Consider the following 23,301-nt stretch of genomic DNA (forward strand, 5'->3'; position numbering starts at 1 on the left):
TTTACAGCAAACGCCTGCAAGGGAAGATTCAGACACAAGTGACAGCCCCGCAGGACCCCGGGGGGGGGACACAGCCTGACTGCGGGCAGCTTTCAGGGTCTCCCTCCCTGCTTTCCTGGGCTGGGTGGCCTGTGTACTTCATGTTCCCAAGGGCTTGCTCCTGGGTGTGGCCCTGCAAGGTACTCCATGAATGTTAAACGGAGGGGCATAAAAAGCCACAGACAGTGCAGCGAGAGACAGATAAAACCCCACATCTCTGTCCCGCTGGGCTGCAGGTGACTTTCTTCATTAAAGCGAATCCCAAAGCTTTAAAAGATATAATAAAAATATATTATTTTTCTCTGCTATTTCAGCCCAAATGTTAGGTAAGAGCCCCCGTGTTGCTGCCCAATCCTCTTACCACAGTCGCAGGGTGCCTGGGGTGACGACAGAAGTCCTCTGGGCTGCTGGGCCTCTGAAGTGAGGTCCCCCAGCCCCCTGAGAAGGGGAGCTGAGCAGCAGAGCCAGGCTGCAGGGACACGGCGCCAGTGGCATCTCCTGGCATCCAGGGCGCCCTGCCACCCTGCCTGGGCGGGCTGTGAGCTGTCGCGTCGTCACTGGCCCGTGGCACAGGCGTTCCCTCGGGTTAGGTCGCCCTGCGCTGCAGCGCCTCCTGCTCTGCACGCGCACAGCCCAGCCCTGCGGCGTCGGGACCCCGGGAAGCGGCCTCCCCCAGGCCCAGGCCCCCTCCAGGCCGGCCCTGGAACCCGCAGGGCCAGGTCCCCACGGGGACAGCCCTGTCCTGCCCTCAGCCTCCTTCGCCCACCCCCGGGCTCCATCCACCCCTCGTCCTGGGCCCGAGCGCGCTCCTGGGAAATGGGGACACGCAGTGTCTGTCCCACAGGGGCGCTGGAGGCGATGCTGCGCGACGACGGAGGCTGGGATGAATAAAAACCGCTCACTATCTATATTTTTTTAATTTAAAAAATGTATTTTCTAGAGATGTGTATTTTAAATAAATGAATATGTACTTTGCAAATTTAATTTTTAATGACTTCGGTTTTTTTAATTCCTCGGCCCGCGGCCGCGCCGAGCGCACCCCGGCCCCGCCGCCAGCCCCCCCGCGCCCCGCACCCCGCGCCCGGCCGCGCTGCGGGGCGCCCTCGCCACGTGTGGCCGCCGGGCCGTGCTGCCCCCTGGCGGCCGGAGCCCGCGCCCCGCGGCCGGAGCCGCACCTGGCCTCCCGCGGCCGCTCTAGGAGCGCGGGCCTCTCGGTGGTGGCGCGGGGGCGCCGTCGCGCGCCCAGAACGGCGCCGTCCCCTCGCCCGCGCGCGGCGGCCCTTCCCCGTGGGCGGCCCCGGAGCCGCGCCGCTGCGCCCGAGACCGGCCTCTGCCCCGTGTTGTCACGTCTCCCCGCCGGCCGCCCGCCGGGGCGCGCGCGGGGCGCGGGAGCAGGTGGCGCGCACACAAAGGGCGGCGCGGGCCAGCCCCACCCCCACCCCGGGGCGCAGAGCCGCCGCGCGGGACCCGGGCACAAAGGCAGCACCGGGGGCGCGGGGAGCAAGAAGGGAGGGAGCCCCCGGAATCTGCCCGAGCGTCAGGGTTGGCAGAACCCTTTCCCCGGGCAGCAGCTCCTCGTAACGACCGTCCCCAAGCTCAGGTCCGTTACCCTCGTGGCGGAAGCACTTACACCCGGGCAGGCGGGTGGGCCTTGAGAGGCGCCCTTGGGGAAGGGCTGGCCTTTGTCCGCCCTCGAAACATTTCCCGATATTGGTCTAGTTATGTCCGAGAGGCGGACTTGCCCTGGCAGAGGGAGCGGACCTCTTCCTAGAAGGCTTCTGGTGCGCCCTGCCAAGCCCGTCTGCAGAGGGTCCCCGGGTTACCCTCGCTCTCAGCAGGCAGAGGTGAGAATTGGGAAGGCGGTCTCTTGGGGGGCGGGGGGACGCGGAGACTCACCTGGTGCCGCGTGCGGGATGCGCGCACTGGTTCTGTGAGGTCCAGGTCCCGCCAAGCGCGCTCCCGCCTTAGGGCCTTGGCCGTCCGCCTGCGCACAGCCTGGAACGTCCAACATCCAAACGTCTACACTCTGGGTACTTACCAGGCTCGAGTTGTGTCTTCCCTGAGCACCCCATCCCACCCCCACCGCCTTCCATCACACCGCCCTGCTTCACCCTAGGGCGCTCCCAGCGGCTGCCTGTGGGCCACCTTCCACCTCTCCGCGCAGAAGCTGCGGGAGCGCGGGGACCGCCTTTGTTTGCCCTGTTCCCTGCTGAGCCCTCGGTGCCTAGAACGGAATTGGGGAGGCGGGGGATGCTTCCTGTTTGTTGAATGAATGAATGTGTCTGTTTCTTTTTTTTCATTAATATGTTTTTTTATTGTTTTCAGAGAGAGAGCGAGAAGGAGAGAGAAACATCAGTGATGAGAGAGTCATTGATCCGCTGCCCCCTGCTGGGGATCGAGCCGCAACTCGAGCATGTGCCCTGATCTGGAATCAAACCGGGACCTCCTGGTTCATAGGACCATGTTCAACCGCTGAGCAATACCGGCTGGGCTGTGTCTATTTCTTCCTCTGCAAAATGGGGGTGATCTTAGCTAATTCATGGGAGACAATTTTACCTGTTTCAAAGAGTTTTTAGGAGGAAGCGGTCCAGGCAGTGTCGTCCCCCCCATAGTAAACACACAGCCTGTCTGAGCCTTGATTAAGATCTTAGATTGACACACATCCTAACGGGAGGGGGACCAGATGGCAGATGAAGCTGTGAGGCTGTGCCCTCATCTGCAGAAATGGAAATAATTATTCATTTAAAAGCTTGAATGAGTTCTATGTAAATTATCATGCCTATTTCTCAAATTAGGGTTCCAATGATCCCTTCTGTCGCAAAGCAATTATTTATTAATTATGTCAGTAGGAAATTGTATTCTTCCCGTTACTAGAAGGGGATATGCTTAAATTTGTAGTGCTTACTGGTTTTTCTGATTTGGAAGCAATACACCTTACACAGAAAATTTGGAGACTATAGAAGAGCATGAAGAAGACAGTTTTAAAAGTCACCCATATGCAGGTGGGCGCAGCCACTATGGAAAACAGTGTGGAGGTTCCTAAAAAAAAAAAAAAAATAGAACTGCCTTTTGAACCAGAGATCCCACTCCTGGGAATATATCCGAAGAATCCAGAAACACCAGTCACAAAGAATATATGCACCCCTATGTTTATAGCAGCGCAATTTACAATAGCCAAGATCTGGAAACAGCCCAAGTGCCCATCAGGAGATGAGTGGATAAAAAACCTGTGGGACGTTTACACCAGGAATACTACGCAGCTGTAAAGAAGAAGGATCTCTCATCCTTTGGGACAGCATGGAGGGACCTGGAGAACATTATGAGAAGCAAAATAAGCCAGGTAGAGAAAGAGAAATGTCGCATGATCTCACTCACATGTGGAATCTAATGAACAAAATAAATTGACGAAATAGAACCAGAGGCCTGGATACATAGTACAGGCTGACAGAGGTCAGAGGGGAGGGGGGTGGGGAGACTGAATAAAAGAAGGTGAAGGAATTAGCCAAAGAACATACATGCACAGCCCATGGACGTAGACAACAGTGTGGTGAAGGCCAGGAGAGGGAGGGGGCTGGGCTGGGTGGAGGTGGGCGAAGGGGGAGGAATGGGGGACATCTGCAATAGTGTCAATATTAAAAAAAAATCAAAAGCCACCCATAATTGCCCTATTTCTTTTTTAGCCCTCGCCTTTATGCCATGGAGCAAACAATGCAAATGTAAGTGCGTCAAGAGAGGAACTTGGAGGCCGGCAGGTGGTGGAAGGGGCAGCCGAGCAGGTAGGCTGTGATTAAATTCATTAAATTCATTTCATTAAATCTGCCTAAGTGCTGGGGTGTCCTCCCAGGTCCGGATTTCAGGTAACCTGTCCTTGGGGCTGTTTCCGGTCTTTGGTTTCCGTAGACCTACGATTTATTCGGGCAAGGCCTCCAGTCCTGCTCTGTTATTTTCAGTTTCCTTAGCTTCCCTCATCTATTTTGTTTTGGGGAGTAAATGGTCCACCTTTTGTTTCCTAGGCCTGCCTTCCATTTATATCTCAGGTAAGGAGTCAGTTTTAAAAAGGCAACGCTGGAACTAGACCAAGGACTGGGGAGGCCTGGGTGGCTAGGAGAGGAGGGCAGGTAGAGAGGAGGGCAGTCGTGACGTCAGGGAGTAGTGGGAGGAGGAAAGACAGGTGGCGAATAAAAGGGCAAAAAGAAGGATGGGTGGAGAAGAGATGACAGGTGGAGGGCAACTGACCAGTAAACACCGGGGCCAGGCCCTCAGACCCGGAGCTTGGTGTGGGGAGAGGGCTCCACACCGAAAACCTGGCTTTTGTAATGAGAGGGCCTCTGGACCCCTGCTGTCTCCCGCTGAGAGCAAAAGGTTGTGGCCAAATCACCCATTCGCCAGACTTGGGGAAGAGAGTGGGTTGGAGCAGAAAGGCCAGTTTGGAGCAATAACGAGACACAAAGCCGAGGATGTGACGGTTTATAGGGCCTGGGTGTGGCTGTGTGAGTATAAGGGCGTGAGTGAGGACGGACGCACACCTGGGGGTATAGCTCAGGGGTAGAGCATTTGACTGCAGATCAAGAGGTCCCCGGTTCAAATCCGGGTGCCCCCTGTGGATCTCTTTTTTTCCAGGATTCCGGGCTCCCAGCCGGCTTCCCCGGTCTCTGTAGATCCAGCATCCCCCCTAGAATGAAGTTAGGACCCACCCACCCAGTCCTGCTGCCCCACGGCGGCCCTCCCCTCTTGACTCTGTGCCCTCTGTTGAGAGATGTCCTCACATTCGTATGTAACGTAGGTGTTTCCATCCATAGTCCCCACTTCACAAAAGAGGAAACCAAGGCAGTTGGAAGATGAATGACTCCTGGGATGTACAGCATGGTGGCTGTCGTTAATAATCCTGTATTGTATATTCAAAAGTTGCTGAGAGAGTAGATCATCCACGTTCTCCTCACCAGGAAAAAAAAATCGTAACTATGTATGGTGAACACATGTTAGCTAGACTTCCGTGGTTTCTTTTTACTTTATTTGTATTACATTTTCCCTGGTTTTATTGTGATCTAATTGACATATAACCTTGTAGACCTTTAGTGGACAACAGGATGATTTCATATATGTATATGTTGCAAAAGTATCACTACAGTGCTGCTTAGTACCTTCTCGGTTCTGTGCCGTGTGAGAGCGTTACTCAGACAAAAGCTAATGAATTAATTCACACATTTAGAAAAGCTCAGTTCAAGTGCTCTGACTTCCGAAAGCCTCTCTTGGGTCCTCTCAAGGCCCTGGCTTAGGTCCCCTCCCTGCTTTTCTGGGCAAATGCATTATAAAGGGAGGGAAGAGTTTGCAGAGGGGTAGAGGAGGAGGGGCTGCTGGTTGTCACGGGGCAGGGAGAAGGGTTGGTCCTGAGGCAGCAAAGCCCTAAACGCCCATCCTGCAAGGACAGCTGAGTCGAGGCAGGGCGGTAGTCATTTAACTCTAGATTCTGTCCCTTACTCCGTGATTTGGGGCAGGTTGCTTCAATTCCCTGTGTCACCGTCAGCCATGATAAAGACGGTGATGGTGGTGGTGGTCGAGAGAGTGCTGCTGCAAATAATTTTTTTATCAGAGACTTATTCCAATCATTGTTTATTAAAAAAACAAAGCATTTCCATAGCAACACAGACACAAAACCCATTTCCTGGGTAGATATATATGCAGCTCTTAGAACAGTTTATCTAACACAGTGTGAGTGTTCAACAAACATTAGGTCTTATAGTTGTAACAGGTGTGTCTTGGGTGTGGCTACCCCATGGAGAAGTCCTGAGGAGGCCCATTTGTTCCAGCAGGGAGGTATAGCTCAGGGGGAGAGCATTTGGGTGCAGTTGAGGGGGTCTCCGGTTCAAATCTGGGTGCCCCCTATAATTATCCCAAATTTCCCTTTACTCTGCCCGGCTTCCTGGTGACGTGTCCCCTCCTATGTATCTTCCCTCATCACTCCTGACATCCTCCTACAGCCTGGAGGAACCTTCGGGGTCTGCACCCATGACCTTACTCTGGGATTACATTTCTCACGGGACTAGGGAGGGTAGTTCTGCCTTTATATAAAATTAAAATAGCATGCATGTGATGCTACCATTTGTGTATATGTAAAAGGGTCAGGGAGGGCTGTGCATTACTTACTCACATGTCCAGGCCCTCTATGGAGGAATACGTAAGAAAATGCTTACATGGCTTTCCTCCAGGGGAGCTTGTTAGATGAATGAGAGGGAGAATTTTTACTGTATACATTTTTTCTTCATTTTACTCTTTAAATTTATTTACGTAGTCTTAGGATTTATTTATTTGATTTTAGATTTGCAGAAAATTAAGGGAAAGATACAGAGATTTCCCACATACCCCTGCACCCATACATACATTCTGGCCCATTGTCACGTACGTGGCCCAAGGGCACGTATGTCAGTTGCAGGCTCTATCCCGGCCCAGGTGGGGCTCATGCGGGAAGCAACCAATCGATGCGTCTCTGTCACACCCGTCTTTCTCTCTCTCTCTCTCTCTCCCTTCCACTCTCTCTGAAAAGCAATGGGAAAAATATCCTCAGGCAAGGATTAAAAAAACAAACAAAACAAAACAAAATGCGAGTTAATGGAGATCGGTAATTAGAATAAAACCGTTAGCAACTCCTAATGAAATAATGGATGTGAGCAAGCACAGCCGTGCTTGCTAAAGCTGGGAGAGTGTTTGATGGGGAAATGTATCATGCGGTTAACAACACCTCAACGCACCGGTTAATCATAATGTCACAAAAAAGAGAAATACGCCGACGTGATGAGCATCCTCACACAAAGGAAGACCACAGCGACGTCTTCTTGCCAAAAAACTGAACCTGAATTTTGTCAGGCTTCCAGGTCTCACAAGCTTGGCCATGTTGAAAATTGTTAAAACTGAATATAGTGGTTCATTTTATGGGTCAACTGGGCTGGGTCACAGGGCATGCGGGTCCTTGGTTAAACGTGATTTTGGGGTGTGTTTGTGAGGGTGTTTCTAGATGAGAGGCAGTAAAGCGTAAATAAAGCAGATCACCCTCCCCGATGCTGGTGGGTGGCATCCAGTTCATGGGGAGTCTGAAGAGAGCAGAGAGGCAGAGGAAGGGACAACTCGCTCTGGATGGTCCGCTTGAGCTGAGACTGGAGTTCACACCATCAGCTCCCCGGTTCTCAGGCCTTCAGGCTCTGACTGGAACTACAGCACCGGCTGGGCTGGGGATGGGACCGCAGATGACAGATCCTGGGACATCTCAGCCTCCATAATTGCAGGAGCCTATTCCTCATAATCAATTAATCTCTCTCTATATATATATTTTATATAAATTTATATATAATTGGTTATATAAATTATATATGTATATAATTCATTTATGTAGAAATTTTTATGTAGTTGGTTATGTAAATTATATATGTGTATAATCCATTTATATATAAATTTTCATATAGTTGGTTATATAAATTATATATATGTATAATCAGTTATATAAAGTCATACATAGTTATACCAATTTATGTAAATAATTGATTATAAGTTGTATCTATATATAATCAGTTATATAAAATCATAACGTGGCCCCCCAAAATGTATACACACACTTTGAATAATTATAAAGGCAATGTTTATTAAAGTACATTTCCTTTTCATAATTGAGCTGTCAGCTGTTCCAGTGTGTATACATTTGGGGGGGACACCCTGTATGTAAATATACATATAATTGGTTCTGTTTCTCTGGAGAACCCTCACCAATACGCTGGATGGATACCACCACTTTTGTATGTATTTCAGATTTTCTTTTTTTTTTTAATATGTCCTTATTGACCTCAGAGGAAGGAATGGAGAGGGGGAGAGAGAGAGAAACATCAATGATGAGAGTCATTGATCGGCTGCCTCCTGCACGCCCCCTGCTGGGGATCGAGCCCACAACCCGGGCCTGTGCCCTGACCAGTAATCGAACCACCATCTCCTGGATCATTGGTCGATGCCCAACCGCTGAGCCATGCTGGCCAGGCTCTATTTGAGATTTTTTCATAATAAAATTAAAAAAGAAAATTCTTTCTCAGAAATACGTATTTTTATAGACACCGGAAGGAAACTGTGCTCCCCAGTTAAAACACTGTCGTGGCTTTCTGGTTCTGATGAGCGTTTGCATCTTACGCTGACAAGCTGAATTGGAGTGTGAGGGCGAAAACTTTTTCTGATTCGTCTCGGCGCCGTGGAGACAGGCTGACATTTCAGAAGGAACTCTGTTAAGGCAGGAGAGTCACAGACGCATTTGCAGGACTGGTCACTGTGGTTCCCGGCCCGTCAGCCGCATCACTGGCAACGCAGGGCTTGGTGACAAATGATGGACACCTTGGTGGGCACCAGCTGCTCTGCTGCTAGGCCAGGTGGGCTCCTGCCTGGGGGGCTGGCCAAAAAAAACACTTACCTCGGGCTTCTCTGACGACTTTCCCACTTTTATTTATATTTGGGATGAAACTGGAGGACGCTATGTCCCCGTGAAAGTGACACTAGGATCAGCATGCCCTGGTAGGACTGGCCATCCGAAGGGACCTGACGCCTTCAAAGGGACTTCTTCACGGGACTGTCGGTAGGAATGAGCTGCGGCCCAATCCACTGTCTCGTAACCTAACAGTCTAAAGCGATGAGTGACGAGCTGTTGTCCCCCGAGTGTTGCAGAAGGGAAGCCAGACGGGAAGGAACCGGCCGGTGTTTTATCCAGCGCTGCCTCGCGGCACAGGCCCCATTCAGTCCGGGTTTTAGAAAGAGTTCTTGCAGTACGGTCACGAGCTTTAGTTCTGGAGTTGGAGTGTCCGGGTGCTGAGCGTCTCTGAGCTCCTTCATCTGTACGCCGGGGGTAACCCTCGTACGTTCCCACAGGGTCGATGTGAAGACGAAAGGAGACAGTTCGCCACGAGCGTCTAGTGCCGAGTCCTCGGAAGGCCCTGCCGCAGCTGTCTCGGGAGAAGGGACAGGAGATGGAGAGACAGTCGGGGGGGGGGGTCTCCCTACGGCTCGGGTGGGGGGCCGTAATGGAGACAGTCACCAAGATTTCCTGCTGTCCAGCCCTCCCCCACCCAGCCGGATGAGCCTCCTCCCTGTAGGAGGCACATTATCAGTGCTCAGCGTTCAAATGCCGACAGTCAGAGCAGAAAACGATGTCCCAGAAAGGGACAACCATAGGGGATATCCCCTCGCTGCGTAGGCGCGGCTGGCGGTGCCAGGGAACTGAGCGGGAGCTGCAGAGGGCACCGGCCTGAGATCAGAAGGTCCCGCGCTCAGAATGTGATCAAGACGAGGTGGGAACCAGGTGCCCACCAGCTGCGGTACCTGAAGCCTCCTTCAGAACTCAGCTGCAACACGGGAAACGGGGCGCGGGGGGGGGGGGGGGCTCCCGGGGCTGAATCATTCAATTTCTGCCACTTAGCAGGATGGGACACAGGTCAGAGATCCAGTTGTTCTGTAGACAAATTAAGTCCTATACCTTCTACCTCTCAGTTGATGGACTAAGATCTGTACACACGCAGCAGGTCACAGAGCTGAGACGCTGGGTGGAGCGGCGGGACTCAGGGATCCGGTGGGGACAGAGGACCTGGGCATTCCCAGCTTGGTGCGTGCGAGCGTTCTGGCCTCCAAGAACAGACAGCACTTTGGAGCAGGAATCATTCATAGAAAGTCTCCCTGGCCTGAGAAAACGCCCTCACGAGCATTAGATTCCATTTGCCCTGGTTGCAGCCTCACTAAGCAACCTTCTGACAGCTCATGCGGTTTCCCAGGTAACCCGGAGGGCGTCCTGGCTTCTGGGTGGCCTTGGGGAGTCTGGTTAGGGAGGTGGTGAGAGCCGGGTCAGATCCCACCGTTGCATCTGCAGATTCAGGGTCTGGGGCGGCGAGTTGGGAGCCAAGCTCCATACCTTGATGGGGCTGCCAGTTCAGGGTTTTTGGATGCTTTTCTGAAGCCAATGGTTAACGCTCCAGGGAGGGGCAGAGTGAAGGGACCGAGTTACGGCTGAGAATTGCAGCCCTGAGCGACAGTTTAGATGCAGTGGCCTTGGCGCCATCCTAGGAATCCATCCTAGGGACGTAGTCTGAGACTGGGCCGAGATGTACGTTCATGTTCATCGAAGACTTTATAATCCTGGAAAAAATCATCCACTGGCCAACAACACCCTTAACTCTGTTGTTTTTCTTTTAGGAAAGACAGACTGCCACTTACCGCGCCTCGCAGGTTCTCGGAAGCTTGACAAACTTACATTCTCCCACAAATGAACCTCGAGGGCTCGTGTGGAAGTTCTAGCAGGGACACAGACCCTCGGATGCCTTGGACCAAAGAACTGCCCCCTCTATCGGGGTAGGTCAATCTCACTTCAGAATATTCTAAATGAAATAGTGGAAAATCTTTCCCAATACTACGGAGCAGCATGACCAAGAGAGGTTCAAACAAAGGAAACGACGGCTCCTTGTTAGAAAATGTACTGGCGCAAAGCAGGGGCTCTCTGAGATCCGGAGCAAGGAGGCTCAGTGCCCAGGCCCAGGCCCAGGCCCTCTAGTGATGCTGACATCTGGGTTTATTCCTGCCCAGTCTTCTTCCTCCAAAAAGTTGGGGCTGTGGTTTTCTTGGCCAGGTGCCTGCCCTAGGGTGAGCCACGCTGCTGAGAGCCTCGGATAGGTCCCCAGGCCTTGGCTCCTGGAGGAGGGAACCAAAACAGTGGGAGATGGAGAAAAAGGGAATGAAAAAAAAACACCCTCAGATATTAAGAGAATGGGTAGAATTCCTCCTGTACCCAGTAATAATCGTAATAATAATCATAGTAAAGGAAGGGGGTGAGGAGACGGTGCTGAGGTGAACACGGGCACAGCCCCTGAGGGAAGGGAGCAACTCCTGGCAGGCGTGGAGGTGGGTGCCCAGGGCAAAGGCGCACACAGCTCCCCAGGGAGCCCACAGGGGTGTGAGCAGAGCTCGGGAAAGACTGCGGTTATGAAGGTATCTGATTCAGGCAGGGCAGTGCCTGGGGGTATAGCTCAGGGGTAGAACATTTGACTGCAGATCAAGAGGTCCTGGGTTCAAATCCAGATGCCCCTGTGTGATTTGACTTTTTTACTCCAGTGGAAGTATAGCTCCTTGCTACCCCACAGGCCCAGCCTCGTGGGATCTAAATTTCCAACACACGCTAGAGACCTAAGTGTCTCATGATATTCCTCATGCGTTTCATTTTTCCTCCTTGGCCACACTCGCTTGATGGAGGGGTAGGGGAAGTCCGCCCTAGGCTTTCTCTGTGTTTCTCTGGTGCCTGATTATTACCATCCTGATTTTATTTGTTTACACCAAGCTTTCTTCAAAAACAGGATCTGAGGCAGCTTGCCATAAAAGGTGCAATAAAAGTCCCACTGACGGAGCAAGTGTAAAAAGGCTTATAGGAGGCAGTCAGAATCATAGAGATGGAAAGAATCATGGGTACCAGGGGCTGGAGGTGGGAGGGTGGGGAGTTATTGATTAATGGGGGCAGAGTTTCAGTTTGGGAAGGTGAGAAATCTCTGGAGATTGATGGTGGTAATGGTTACGCAACATTATGAATTACTTAATACCACTGAACTGTACTCTTCCAAATGTTATGTGTATTTTACCACAGCTTTATTTTATTTATTTATTTAAATATATCTTTATTGATTTCAGAGAGAGGAAGGGAGAGGGAGAGAGAGAGAGAGATAAACATCAATGATGAGAGAGAGTATTTTATTCCTTTTACAAAAAGCAGAATAGTAGACTGGGTGTCTTAGAACAATAGAAATTTATTTCTTACAGTCTGGAGGTTGAAAAGTCCAAGATCAAGGTAGTGGCACATTCTGTGTGTGGTGAGAACCTGCTTCCCTGTTCATAGAAAGATGTCTTCTTGCTGTGACCTCACATGGCCAAAGCAACAGGAGAGCTCTTTTGGGCCTATTTTATAAGGACACTAATTGCATTCATAAGGGGTCCACCCTATCCCCTCATCACCTTCCAAAGGGCCCACCTCAGCATATTGATTTGGGGGTAACACAAACATCCAGTCAATAATACATATATGTATGAGCCAGGGAAGGATTTTTTTTAACACAGCCCCCAAATCACAAACTAAATAAGATAAATTCAATTATGTCAAAATTTGAATTTTTATATGACAAATTTCTTAAACAAGAGACTCTGAATTTTGCAACATCTATGATGGAGAATGGATTCGCACCCGGATCTGAGCAAGATGAAAGAGTTCTGGAGATCTGTTGCACAGTCATGTGCCTATGCTACCACTGCTGAACTGTCCACTTAGAAATAGCTAAGATGGCCCGGCCGGCGTGGCTCAGCGGTTGAGCAGCCACCTAGGATCCAAGAGATCGAGGTTCGATTCCCAGTCAGGGCACATGCCGGGTTATGGGCTGGATCCCCAGCAGGGGGCGTGCAGGAGGCAGCCGATCAATGACTCTCATCATTGATGTTTCTCTCTCTCCTCCCCTCTCTGAAATCAGTAAAGATATATTTTTTAAAATGGTAAATTTTGTTACGTGTTTTTTACTTCAATTAAAAATTTTTTTAATTATTTAAAAAATAAGAGCTCCTATACAGGAAAAAAGAGTTAACCCAACGGAAAAATGGGCAGACAGGTTGAGCAATTCATAGGAGAAGTTATTTTTATAACAAATATACATATGAAAAGATGCTTGATTTTGCTAGAAATCAAGGAAATGAAAATTAATTAAAACAATTCATTTTCACTCCCCTCCCCAAACTTAGGATAAATTGAGATTTAAATAGATCAAGAGCTGGTGAGAGGAAATGGTATTTTTATTTGCTCACAATGGGAGTATAACTGGTACACTCCCCATGGAGAAAATATTGGCAATAAAAATTGTAAAGTAAATATAAAAATTACGTGGAGCTATAATAGTAAAATTAAAAGTGTGCATACAATTCAGGAATTTCATTTCAGGGTATATCTCCTTGAGAAATTCTAGCATCAGGAGATACGTATAAAGATGTTTTGCAGCATCACTTGCAAAAAACAGAAAACATTCCTAGTATGTCCATTAATAGTGGAAGAGATCAATAAAACTCGTGCACGCCCGTGATGTAATCAAATAAAGCAGTTAAAGGCAGTTTCAGCTGAGAGTCCAAGATAAGATCAGTGCAGGCACCAAAGGCAGGAGCGAGACAGAGGGCCCCGCGGGGATCTCAGTCGGGTCCCGTAGCCCAATTGCTCACCCACCACCGGGAAAAAGAGGGTCAGCGTGTCGGAGATGAGAGCGTTGTTGAGAAACACTCTTCTGGATGGACGGTTGTGAGGACCACTCTTCTGGGGAGGGAGAGCCGGGGTGCTCCCCCCGCACCTTGAGCAGAGGGAAGGGGCTTCACGGAGCCCCCCGGAGGGCTTGGTCACGGGCTGGAGTTGGGGTCTGCAGTGAGGCGTGTCCGGCCCTGCAGGTGGAGGGGGCCAGGCCGCTCTTTGGGAGCAGCAGGTCCTACCAGAGCGGTAGGCACACGAGGGTTTCCCGGGCCACGCAGGAGAGGACCGTGTTGGAGCAACGTCGGACTCTACACAAGAGGATGGGCCCTGGACCCAAACAGAGAGAGGCTGCGACACAGATCTTGGAAAGCCAGGAGACAAGTCCCGAGGAAAGGCCCCGGGAGTAATTTCAGGCATTTGCCAGTCCAGAGAAAGCAAATCCCTCCGTCTATAGTATTCATCCTTGCCTCTCCTCCTTCCTTCCCTCTCTGGGAATGAATGCCAGGTGGGGGGAGAGACGGACCACGTCCCCCCTCTCTCGCTTCTAGGGAAGGACAGACATTGGAATCAATTTCAGGGTATTGATTATTACGTGTGGGACTGGACATTTTGATTCCTGAATTCAGACGGCAGCCACGGGGCTTCCCGTTACCTAAGACTGATCATTAAAGTCACTTGGACAAGAGAAATATTTTTCACCAAGAAGGTTTAAAGGAACAGCAATGAGAGGCAGAGCTGAGACTGCTTTTCTTATTACCTCCTGAGTCCCACAAGTCCAATGTACCAGACGCAAGAGCGACATAGAGCTCTCAGCGCGATGAGGTCAGCCGCAGAAGAACTGAAGACGCAGGACCACACATGCAGCCTTTTGGGTTTTACAAACATGCACAGAACAATACCGAGGATTTGTTGACAGATCCTGAGATACGATCCTGAAAGGATTAAAAAGGGGGATTTGTACTTAGAATATATAAAGATTGATCAAAATTCAACAAAAAGTCCAGTTAGAAAATGGGCCAGAGACACCAACAGACGAGGAACGGATACAAATCAGCACTTGAAGGAGTGTCAACGTCGCTGCCCTTGGGGAAGTGCAAACTGAAAGCTCAAGGAGATGTCACCACACACCTGCCCGCAGGACCGAAATACAAAAGGTGGTCACGTCAAAGGCTGGTGAAGGTGCAGGAGAGATGGTCACTCATGTGTAGCGGTCAGAATGGAAAATGGCACAGCCACCGGAACGCGGTGGCGAGTTCTTGCCAAACTCAACACGTGCTTCCTGCGTGTGATGGCTGGTTTTACGTGTTAACTTGACTGGGCCACGTGAAGCTCAGGTATTTGGCCCAACACTACTCTGGGTGTGGCAGTGACGGTGCCATGGTTTTTTTGGTTTGTTTTTTAAATATGTTTTTATTGATTTCAGAGAGAGAAAGGGAGAGGGGGAGAGAGAGAGAAACATCAATGATGAGAGTCATTGATGGGCCGCCTCCTGCACGCCCCCGGCTGGGGATCGAGCTCACATCCGGGGCGTGTGCCCTGACCGGGAATCGAACCTCCATCTCCTGGATCCTAGGTCGATGCTCAGCCGCTGAGCCACTTCAGCTGGGCCGTGAGAGTGTTTTTAAATGAGATTAGCTCTGGGGGAGGCCTGTTGCCACGTCAAGAGGATACATCAAGCAGCCCTGTGAAGAGGCCCATGTGACAAGGGACTGAAGCCTCCCGCCACAGCTAGTGAGGAGCCGAGTCGGTTCTTCCAGCCCCAGTCAAACCTTCAGATGAGCAGCCCCAGACGACATCTTTTTTTAAAAATATGTTTTTATTGATTTGAGAGAGAGAGAGAAACATCGATGTGAAAGAGAAACATCGACTGGTTGTCTCCCATATGTGCCCTGAGAAGGGGATTGAATCTGCAACCTGAGTATGTGCCCTGACCAGGAATGGATCAGGGCAATCGAACCAGCGGGTTTTTAGTGCGTGGGATAACACTCAGCCGACTGAGCCACACCGGCCAGGACCCCAGCTGACATCTTATCTGCAACCTCATGAGAGACGCTGAACCAGAACCATGCAGCAAAGCCACCCCAGGTTCCTGAACCTCTGAAACTGCAAGATATAATAAAGATTTATCATTCGAAGCTGCTAGATTCTGGGGTATTTTGTTATCTAATTCAGAGGCCTTCTGTAAACCAATCCTGACACACCTCCCTTAGAGCCAACCAAGCCTCTGGGCCTCTTGCGGGGAAAGCGCAAGAACGACAGCAATTTGGTGATGAGAGAGAAATCCGAAGAAAAAATTTAGAAGGTTTGTATCATCGGGGATGCGAGGGGATGGCTGAAGAAAGGCCAGGAAGGGGAAGTGAGCAGTGAGGGCGGGATACAGGAGACAGAAAGCTGAACGGAAAACTGAAGCTCGGGTGCCTTAAACGGGTGCAGAATGTGGAGGGGAGGTGGGAGAGACGGTCACCTTGGTCCCGCACTGTGGGTCATCTGCAAGGGATTTCTGCCTGGTGGACGTGGCTCAGCGGCTGAGCATCGACCTATGAACCAGGAGGTCACGGTTCGGTTCCCAGTCAGGGCACAGGCCCAGGTTTTGGGGTCAACCCTCAGCAGGACGAGGCCGCTGACAATGACTCTCACCATTGATGTTTCCATCTCCTCTCCCTCTCCCTTCCTCTCTCTGAAATCAATAAAAACATATTAGAGGAAAAAAAAAAAAGTGATTTCAACTGAAAAGCAGGCAATGAGCAGTCGGGTCCTTGCTCAGGGAAGACCCGCTTGCCTCTGGGCTTCACCTTCTGCCTGATACAGACTGTGCTGCCTCAGATGGAGCCGGGCGCTGCTAAATATTATTTGTTGCTAAATGTTAAAATCTAGTATAGTGTTTTGCAGATGCAGCAGTAAACAGGATGAGCTGAGCAGAAGTCAACCCTATGAAAGTAGCCAACTGCCAAGAAGAAATCAACTTGGAATTGACAAGTACCTCCAGGAGGCCGAGCTTTGGATGTGAATCCTGGGTCTCCTTGACTTGCTGAAAGGAAACAAAGCTACCTTGCGACAGCCAGGCCTGGCTCTTGAATGGAGCATCCCCCGCGGCCACCCCCTCAGGCTGGGTAACAGAACCTTCCGTGACCTTCCAAGCGGGATCCAACGAGGGGTCGGGCCGTTTTGGAAAAGAACAGCAGTTACGGTGTGAGCGGGGCCTGCCCAGTTGAGCAGGACCAGCCGCTCGAGGCTGAGTCAGGGCCATCAGCCTGTGTGTGAGTGGAAGTGTAAAGAACTTTATTAGTTACGCACCATTGTTAATAAGAGGGGGTATAGCTCAGGGGTAGAGCATTTGACTGCAGATCAAGAGGTCCCCGGTTCAAATCCGGGTGCCCCCTTCGAGAATCTCTTTTCCTGTTTGAGCTAAACAGACAAAATCAGTTCTATGGAAACTGTACTCCAGTCGCCTTACAGGAGGAGGCTGGCCAGAGCCTTCGAAACAGCGCATCTGTGGCCATCCCTCCTTATTCAGGATCCAGTCAGGCGCTGGGCATGGCCTTGAAAACCAAGGACAAGACCATGTCCATCCCCAGTGCCCTCTTTAAGGGTCTGTTTCCTGGCACCAATTTCAGTATCATTCAGGGGCCAGGCCAGGGACAAAAACTGAGCCAGTTACAGGTGGAAAAGGCGAAGAGATTAAGAAACAGGAAAACACACCCACACACAAAACCCCTCATAGACACAAACAGTTTGGTGATTACCAAAGGGAAAGGAGGTGGGGGGAGGTAGGAGAGGGGAAGGGGTATAAATGGTGATGGAAGGAGACTTGACTTAAGGTGGTGATCACACAAAAGGATACACGGATGATATATTACAGAATTGTATCCCTGAAACCTATATAATTTTATTAACCAATGTCACCCCCAATAAATTAAATTAAAAACGGAGCCCGTTCTTTTAACAGAATTTAATATAAACGATTGTTAACCAGTATATAAGTTTTTTATAGCTTCTATAACCAAGTGCCACAGCATCGGTGACTTAAACGACAAAAATTCATTGTCTCACAGGAACAAAAAGTTTAGAAAATGTATATCATCATGGACGGGAGGGGATGGCTAAAGAAAAGACGGGGGGGACGTGAGCAGTGAGGGGAGGATACACGAGACAAAAAGCTGAAATAACAACTGGAGTGCAGATGCCGTCAAAGGTGCGGGATTCGGAGGGGAGGCAGGGAGGTCTCTTGGTCCCGCGCTGTGGGTCACTTGAAAGTAATCTCAACGAACAGCGGGTGAAGAACAGGCCGTCCTTGCTCATGAGGCATCAGCTTGCCTCTGGGCTGCATCTCCTGCCTGGTGTACCAAGCCGGGCACAGACGTTGTTGCCTCCGATGGAAACCAGTGACTTTCCGAGCTGGTGCCAAGCAGGGATGGGGCCTTTTTGGAAAATGAGAATGGTTATGGCGTAAGAGGTGCAGGTACAGTTGAGCAGGACTCGCAGCTCTCTGCCGAGTCTGAGTCAACAACTCAGGTATGAGTGGAGGTGTAAAGAACTTTATTAACGATGTACCATTTGGAAGAGGGGGTATAGCTCAGGGGTAGAGCATTTGACTGCAGATCAAGAGGTCCCCGGTTCAAATCCGGGTGCCCCCTTCCGGAGTCTCTTTTCCTGTTTGAGCTAAACAGACAAAATCAGTTCTATGCTGGACATACTCCAGTCCCCTTACAGGAGGAGGCTGGCCCGAGCCTATGACATGGCACATCTGTGGCCATCCCTTCTCATTCAGGATCCAGTCAGGCACTGGGCAGGACCTTGAGGACCAAGACCAAGACCAAATCCATCCCCAGGGCCCTCTCTGTGTGTGTTCCCTGGAACCAATTTCAGTATCATTCAGAGGCCAGTCCAGAGACAAAAACTAAGCCATGTTCCCTGGAACCAATTTCAGTATCATTCAGAGGCCAGTCCAGAGACAAAAACTAAGCCAGTTATTTTAACCGAATTTTAATATAAATAACTGCTAACCAGTATATCAATTTCCTGTAGCTTCTGTAACAAAGCACCACAAATGGGTGACATACACAGCAGAAATTCGTTTTCTCCGAGTTCTAGACGCCAGAGTGTGAAATCAAGGTGTCAGAGGCCTAGGCTCTCTCCGAAGGCTCTATGGGTCCTTCCTTGGCTCTTTCACCTTCCGGTGCTTGTGGGGAGTCCTTGGCCCTCCCTGGCTTGTCGCTGCATCAGTCCAGTCTCTGCCTCTGTGCTCACATGGCTGTCTTCTTTCTGTGTGTCTCTTCTCTTCTTATGACACCAGTCACACTGGATTAGGGCCCACGCTGCTCCGTGGTGATCTCATCTTAACTAACTCCGTCTTTGATGACCCTCTCCAAATGAGGACACATTCCTGCACACTGGGGGCTAGGAATTCAACATATCATCTGGGGGACACAATTCAACCCACAACAACCAGGAATTACAAGTGAGAGGGTAGAAAGGGAAGACTCAGTGCCATAGAAGTGGTTTCTGTAGAAGCAGCCACCACTCCAGGGCTGGGGACAGACAGGAGAGGAGAACTTGTTAAATCTTACAGGCTTGGGGAGCGTCTCTGGGGATCAGGGACTCAGATCCCTAAGCTGCTGTCCCTAAAGAGTCACGACGAAGCTGGGCCTGTGAGCACCAAACTGCACGCGGCAATCACGGTTGCTACTGGATGGGCTGTTGCTGCCAGGTGACAGTGACAGGAACCCGGCGCAGGCAGGCAGGACCAAGTGCTTCTTCCTGCTCCAACCCTCCATCTCCTTCTGGAGCCCTATTGTCAGGACCAGCCGGGAAGCCACCCGGCCAAGGAGGAGCCCGGTTTACCGAGGCACAGGCCAGCATCACAGAGCAGAGCACAGAGAGGGGGACTTGGAGCCTAGAGACCATCGTTTCTTCACACATTTCTCCATCTCTCCCAGCAGCTAAAGGGTTGACGATACAGAGATTCGGGGCACGGGGAGAGGTCAGCCTGCGTCCTCACGTGTGGCACAGTGCAGGGCTCTGATCGGTAGCCAGTCATGTGTGTGCTCTCTGTGCGGTGCTCCATGCTTGCTCAGGCCATGGGGCATCCTGAGTGTTTTCAGATGCTCAGCACAAAACCCACCATCTAGATGTGAGTGTGGATCCTTCCGGCTGTGAGGGGATGCTCCCCAGAGGCCTGCCCTCCTCCAGGCGCTGAAGGTGGGGAGGTTGTGGGGCTGTGGGAGGAGGGAACCTGTTGCTGCTTCTGATGTGGGCAGATGAGTTAGAAGTAAAGCAGGTCTGACAGCTAAGCCAAGCCATGCGGAAGGGGCATCTGGGGCAGAAGCTCTGGGTGTGGCTGCACAGAGAAAGGGTGTCCATTGGGCCTCCCTGGTGTGGCAAGGGGGTATAGCTCAGGGGTAGAGCATTTGACTGCAGATCAAGAGGTCCCCGGTTCAAATCCGGGTGCCCCCTAGCATTTTAGTCACTAAAGGTCATGAAGGGGTTCCAGTGTCCTCTCCTCTTTCTGGATATGATCTAAGTCTTCCTGCAAAGGGGGAAGAAGCTGAGGATGCCCTTCCTGCCCAGAGCAGGGCAGCTCTGCTCAGGTGACGTGTTTGTCCCACTCCTCCGATCCGCCCGCTCTCCCTCACCTGTCCCCATGCTCTCCAATGTGAACTTGATCTCTTGCCTGAGGTTGAGGACTCTGACCTTTGCAGGTGACCAGGGTGGAATGTGGACAAAGGAACAATAGTTGGGCTACTGGTCGACTTCTCAATAGTTGCAAAGAAAGTCAGAAGATGGTGCAATGGACACATATGCTGAGAGAAAACAACAGTCAGCTCCGAATTCTATTCCCAGCTAAACTGTTCTTTAAGAACAGACACAAGCTGAGAATTTACCACCAACAAACTCTCACTAAAGAAAAGTTTAAATTTAAATATATACTTTAAAGAAAAATAATCCCACATGGGAGGTCTGAGATACAAGAAGGAAAGTTGAACAAGGAAATTGTAAGATAAGTAAGTAAATTTAAAAATCATTGACTTATAACACAACAGTAACATCTAATTTACTTTTTTTAAAAGAACTGAAATACTGGTTAACAATAGCATATCAGGAATGGGGTCATAAGGGTGAAAGCATTTATGTAATTTTGAGAAAGGTAAAGATATTTATTAACTTAAACTTTCAAAATTTGCACTCAGAAATTTATAGGGTGTCATTTTAAAGGTTGTGGTTTTACCAAGCTAAAGGCAGTAAGGGAATGCAGGGCCAGTAGTCTTGCTAAACACTAATTAATTCTAATAACTTATTTATTGATTCTTTTAGATTTTGTATGTATATGATCATATTGTCTAAAAAATGTAAACATTTTATTTCCTTTATCCAACCCTTGTACATTTTATTTTCTTACCTTATTACACTGACGAGTACCTCAAGTGTAATGTTGAATAAAGGTGTTGGCAGTAGGTATTGCCTCATTTTTATTTCACGTGCAAAGCTTTCGACATTTCACCTTTAAGTTCATTGTTCGGGATCTTTGAAGGCTAATTTTTTTTAAGGCTAACGTATTTTAAAGCTTGTAGAAACAATTGCCTTAGACCGATAACCATGTTCAGCAGTTGAAGAGAAAGGATTTTTGAGATTTATCCAAGCTATGAATTCTGAATACTGGTTTCCTTGAGAAAAACTCTTAAGAACTTTTTCCTGATTTATATTTTACTACGTACAAAAAGATTAATGAGATTATTAAATATGCTGCCACAGTATATGGTATATGTGACATTTGGGCACAAACACTCAACCTTCATTTTTTAGGTTTGACAACATAGAGGAATAACGATTCATTCCACCGTGTTTCCATTTTCCTTACCTGCTGAAAGATTCCTGGGTGCCGCACCCATAGTGAAGCTGACTTTAAGTAATGTTGATGGAATGTAAAATCAGTGACGAGAAATGCCTGAAATTATCATTGACTGTGGAACATATAAGGCTGTGAGCAGAAGCATACTATAATTTGTTTACACCTTTTAGTTTTATATTCAGAAAGTTATAGCTTTACAAGATGGTATAGAAAACGACTGGCTGCAAGCAGAAACATTGTCAACCGCTTCTGCCCGTCACAAATTATATGATAAGCAATAGATTTTGAAATTACCATGTCAAGTACACATACAAAATATTTAAACAAGATGGAACAGCAGCGATTATTCCTTCAAAGGTTTATAGAACAAAGAAGACCTTAATTTTGTATTTTCCAGAGAATATTACATAGGAAGACTTATTAATAACCAATAGTCGCTTGCCTAGAGAGCGGTTTGTAGGAACCTGCTGAATAAATTGAGGTGCCTTCAAGATTCCTGCTGAAAAGACTTCCCTTTGCTTCTACTCCAGGGAAGATACTGCAATTGCTATGCCTCCAAGGAAAGCTAAGATGCAGGTGGGAACTTCAATTCTTGTCTTAACTTGAAAACCAACGGAATTGCTCCATTGTCACATTTCTAGGTCCCAACTTTAAGGACAAATCTTTCTCCCGTGATTGTGGGTAGCGGCAAGGACAGACAAAAATATTAGAAATTGTGAATTTAAAATATGAGTACAGCAATCTTAAATCTACTTCCGAAAATATGTACCTTCTTGAAACAGTGCACAAAACTTCAGTCTGTGGAACTGCTTCAATGAAATTTTTCAAGACCAAGAATTAAACAGGGAGTCAAGTCTTGACCTTAGTAAGTTCCTATCAGAGGAAGGACCATTGAATACATTGTGGCAATGTTACCATATTATACTGGCAGATCCAGCCTTGCTGGCCCATGAAGCTCAGTTGGAAGTATCTTATTTAACCCTGGCCGGCATGTCTCAGTGGTTAGATTGTCCACCTGGGCATGGAAGGGTCACGGGTTCGATTTCCACTCCAGGGCACATACCTGGGTTGAAGATTTCCCACCCTGTCCCCACATGGATTTATCTCCCCCCTGCTCCTCCCTTCCACTCTCTACAGTCAACGGAAAAAATATCCTCAGGTGAGAACAAATAAAAGAAAGTAAGTATCTTATTTAGTAGTGTGCCTGTTTAACAGCCAGGAGGGATCCAGCCGTTGACAGAGCTGTAAAATTACTGTTCTTGCATGAGGCCAAGCTGTGACATTTTACTACCTACAGTTTTAATTTTTAAATATTATAAAAATTAATTTCCAAGAAAATTCAGGTTTTTCCCTTTTTTCCCCCTAGATGTCCATTCTGCCAAGGTGGTATTTGGATTCATAGAAATGCACTTTTTAATTGCCAAACAAAAAAATGCATACTGTGTTCAGGTAGGCCTCACCGTGCGCGCTGCAGGCGCAGCTTGGCACGCAGGTGCCCCAGCAGGATGGTTCTCATACTTTTGTGATTTATGCACTTTGTTACGGACATTGGCTTGATTCGGTTGTTGAAATACAGGTTTGGGAGGATTGCGATTCATGTCCAGCAGGTTTGAAATGAGGTCTGGGCTGGAAACTCCGGGTAGCAACACGGCCTCCCTAGAGAATCCGTGCCCGTTTCGCGTCTGTGGGCACAAACCCAGCCAACAGTACCCTCAGTGATCCGGATGGAAGGACAGCTGTACAGGAGGTTTTGGTCCTCACACGGGCCACGCGGGACGCGAACCTCATCTTAGCAGCTACATTTGCAATTTCTGCAAATGACGAACATCCTGTTCGTCACAGCTGTGTGCCCCTGTGCCACTCATTCCAGCCCGCAGGCTCCCTGGCACCCAGCTCCCGCACTCTGCCCGTCTCCACCCCTCCAGGCGGTGCCTGCTCACCGGGCCTCCGGGAAGAAAACACTCCCCCGGATGAGCCCTGGTTTGCGGCTGGGCCCCGAGCTGCAACCTGTGGAGCCCCATCGGGTGGGAGAAAACAACACGCGCGAGAGCAATCGCCGCCCACGAGCGCAGCCGGCCCCGCCTCGCGGCGGGAGTGTCCGCCGGCCGGCAGGGGGCGCGCTGCGCAGCGGGCGGGCGGCGCTTCTAGGCCG

At 49.6% G+C, this 23,301-nt stretch overlaps 1 long non-coding RNA gene across 2 annotated transcripts; it reads left to right on the forward strand.

The window, feature by feature from the left end:
* The first annotated feature begins 1,258 nt into the window (after positions 1 to 1,258).
* LOC308561768 lies at positions 1,259 to 17,227 on the forward strand. Of its 2 annotated transcripts, XR_013999552.1 has the most exons (6): positions 1,259 to 1,639; positions 1,759 to 1,883; positions 2,365 to 3,379; positions 3,720 to 3,815; positions 10,243 to 10,398; positions 16,183 to 17,227. It is a non-coding gene; the product is annotated as an uncharacterized lncRNA (long non-coding RNA). The 2 variants fall into 2 exon arrangements; XR_013999553.1 differs by having other exon boundaries at positions 1,299 to 1,883; positions 2,965 to 3,379.
* The last annotated feature ends 6,074 nt before the right edge of the window (positions 17,228 to 23,301 follow it).

This window comes from Miniopterus schreibersii (genome assembly GCF_964146895.1).
Source record: "Miniopterus schreibersii genome assembly, chromosome: 9".
NCBI classification, from domain to species: Eukaryota; Metazoa; Chordata; class Mammalia; order Chiroptera; family Miniopteridae; genus Miniopterus; species Miniopterus schreibersii.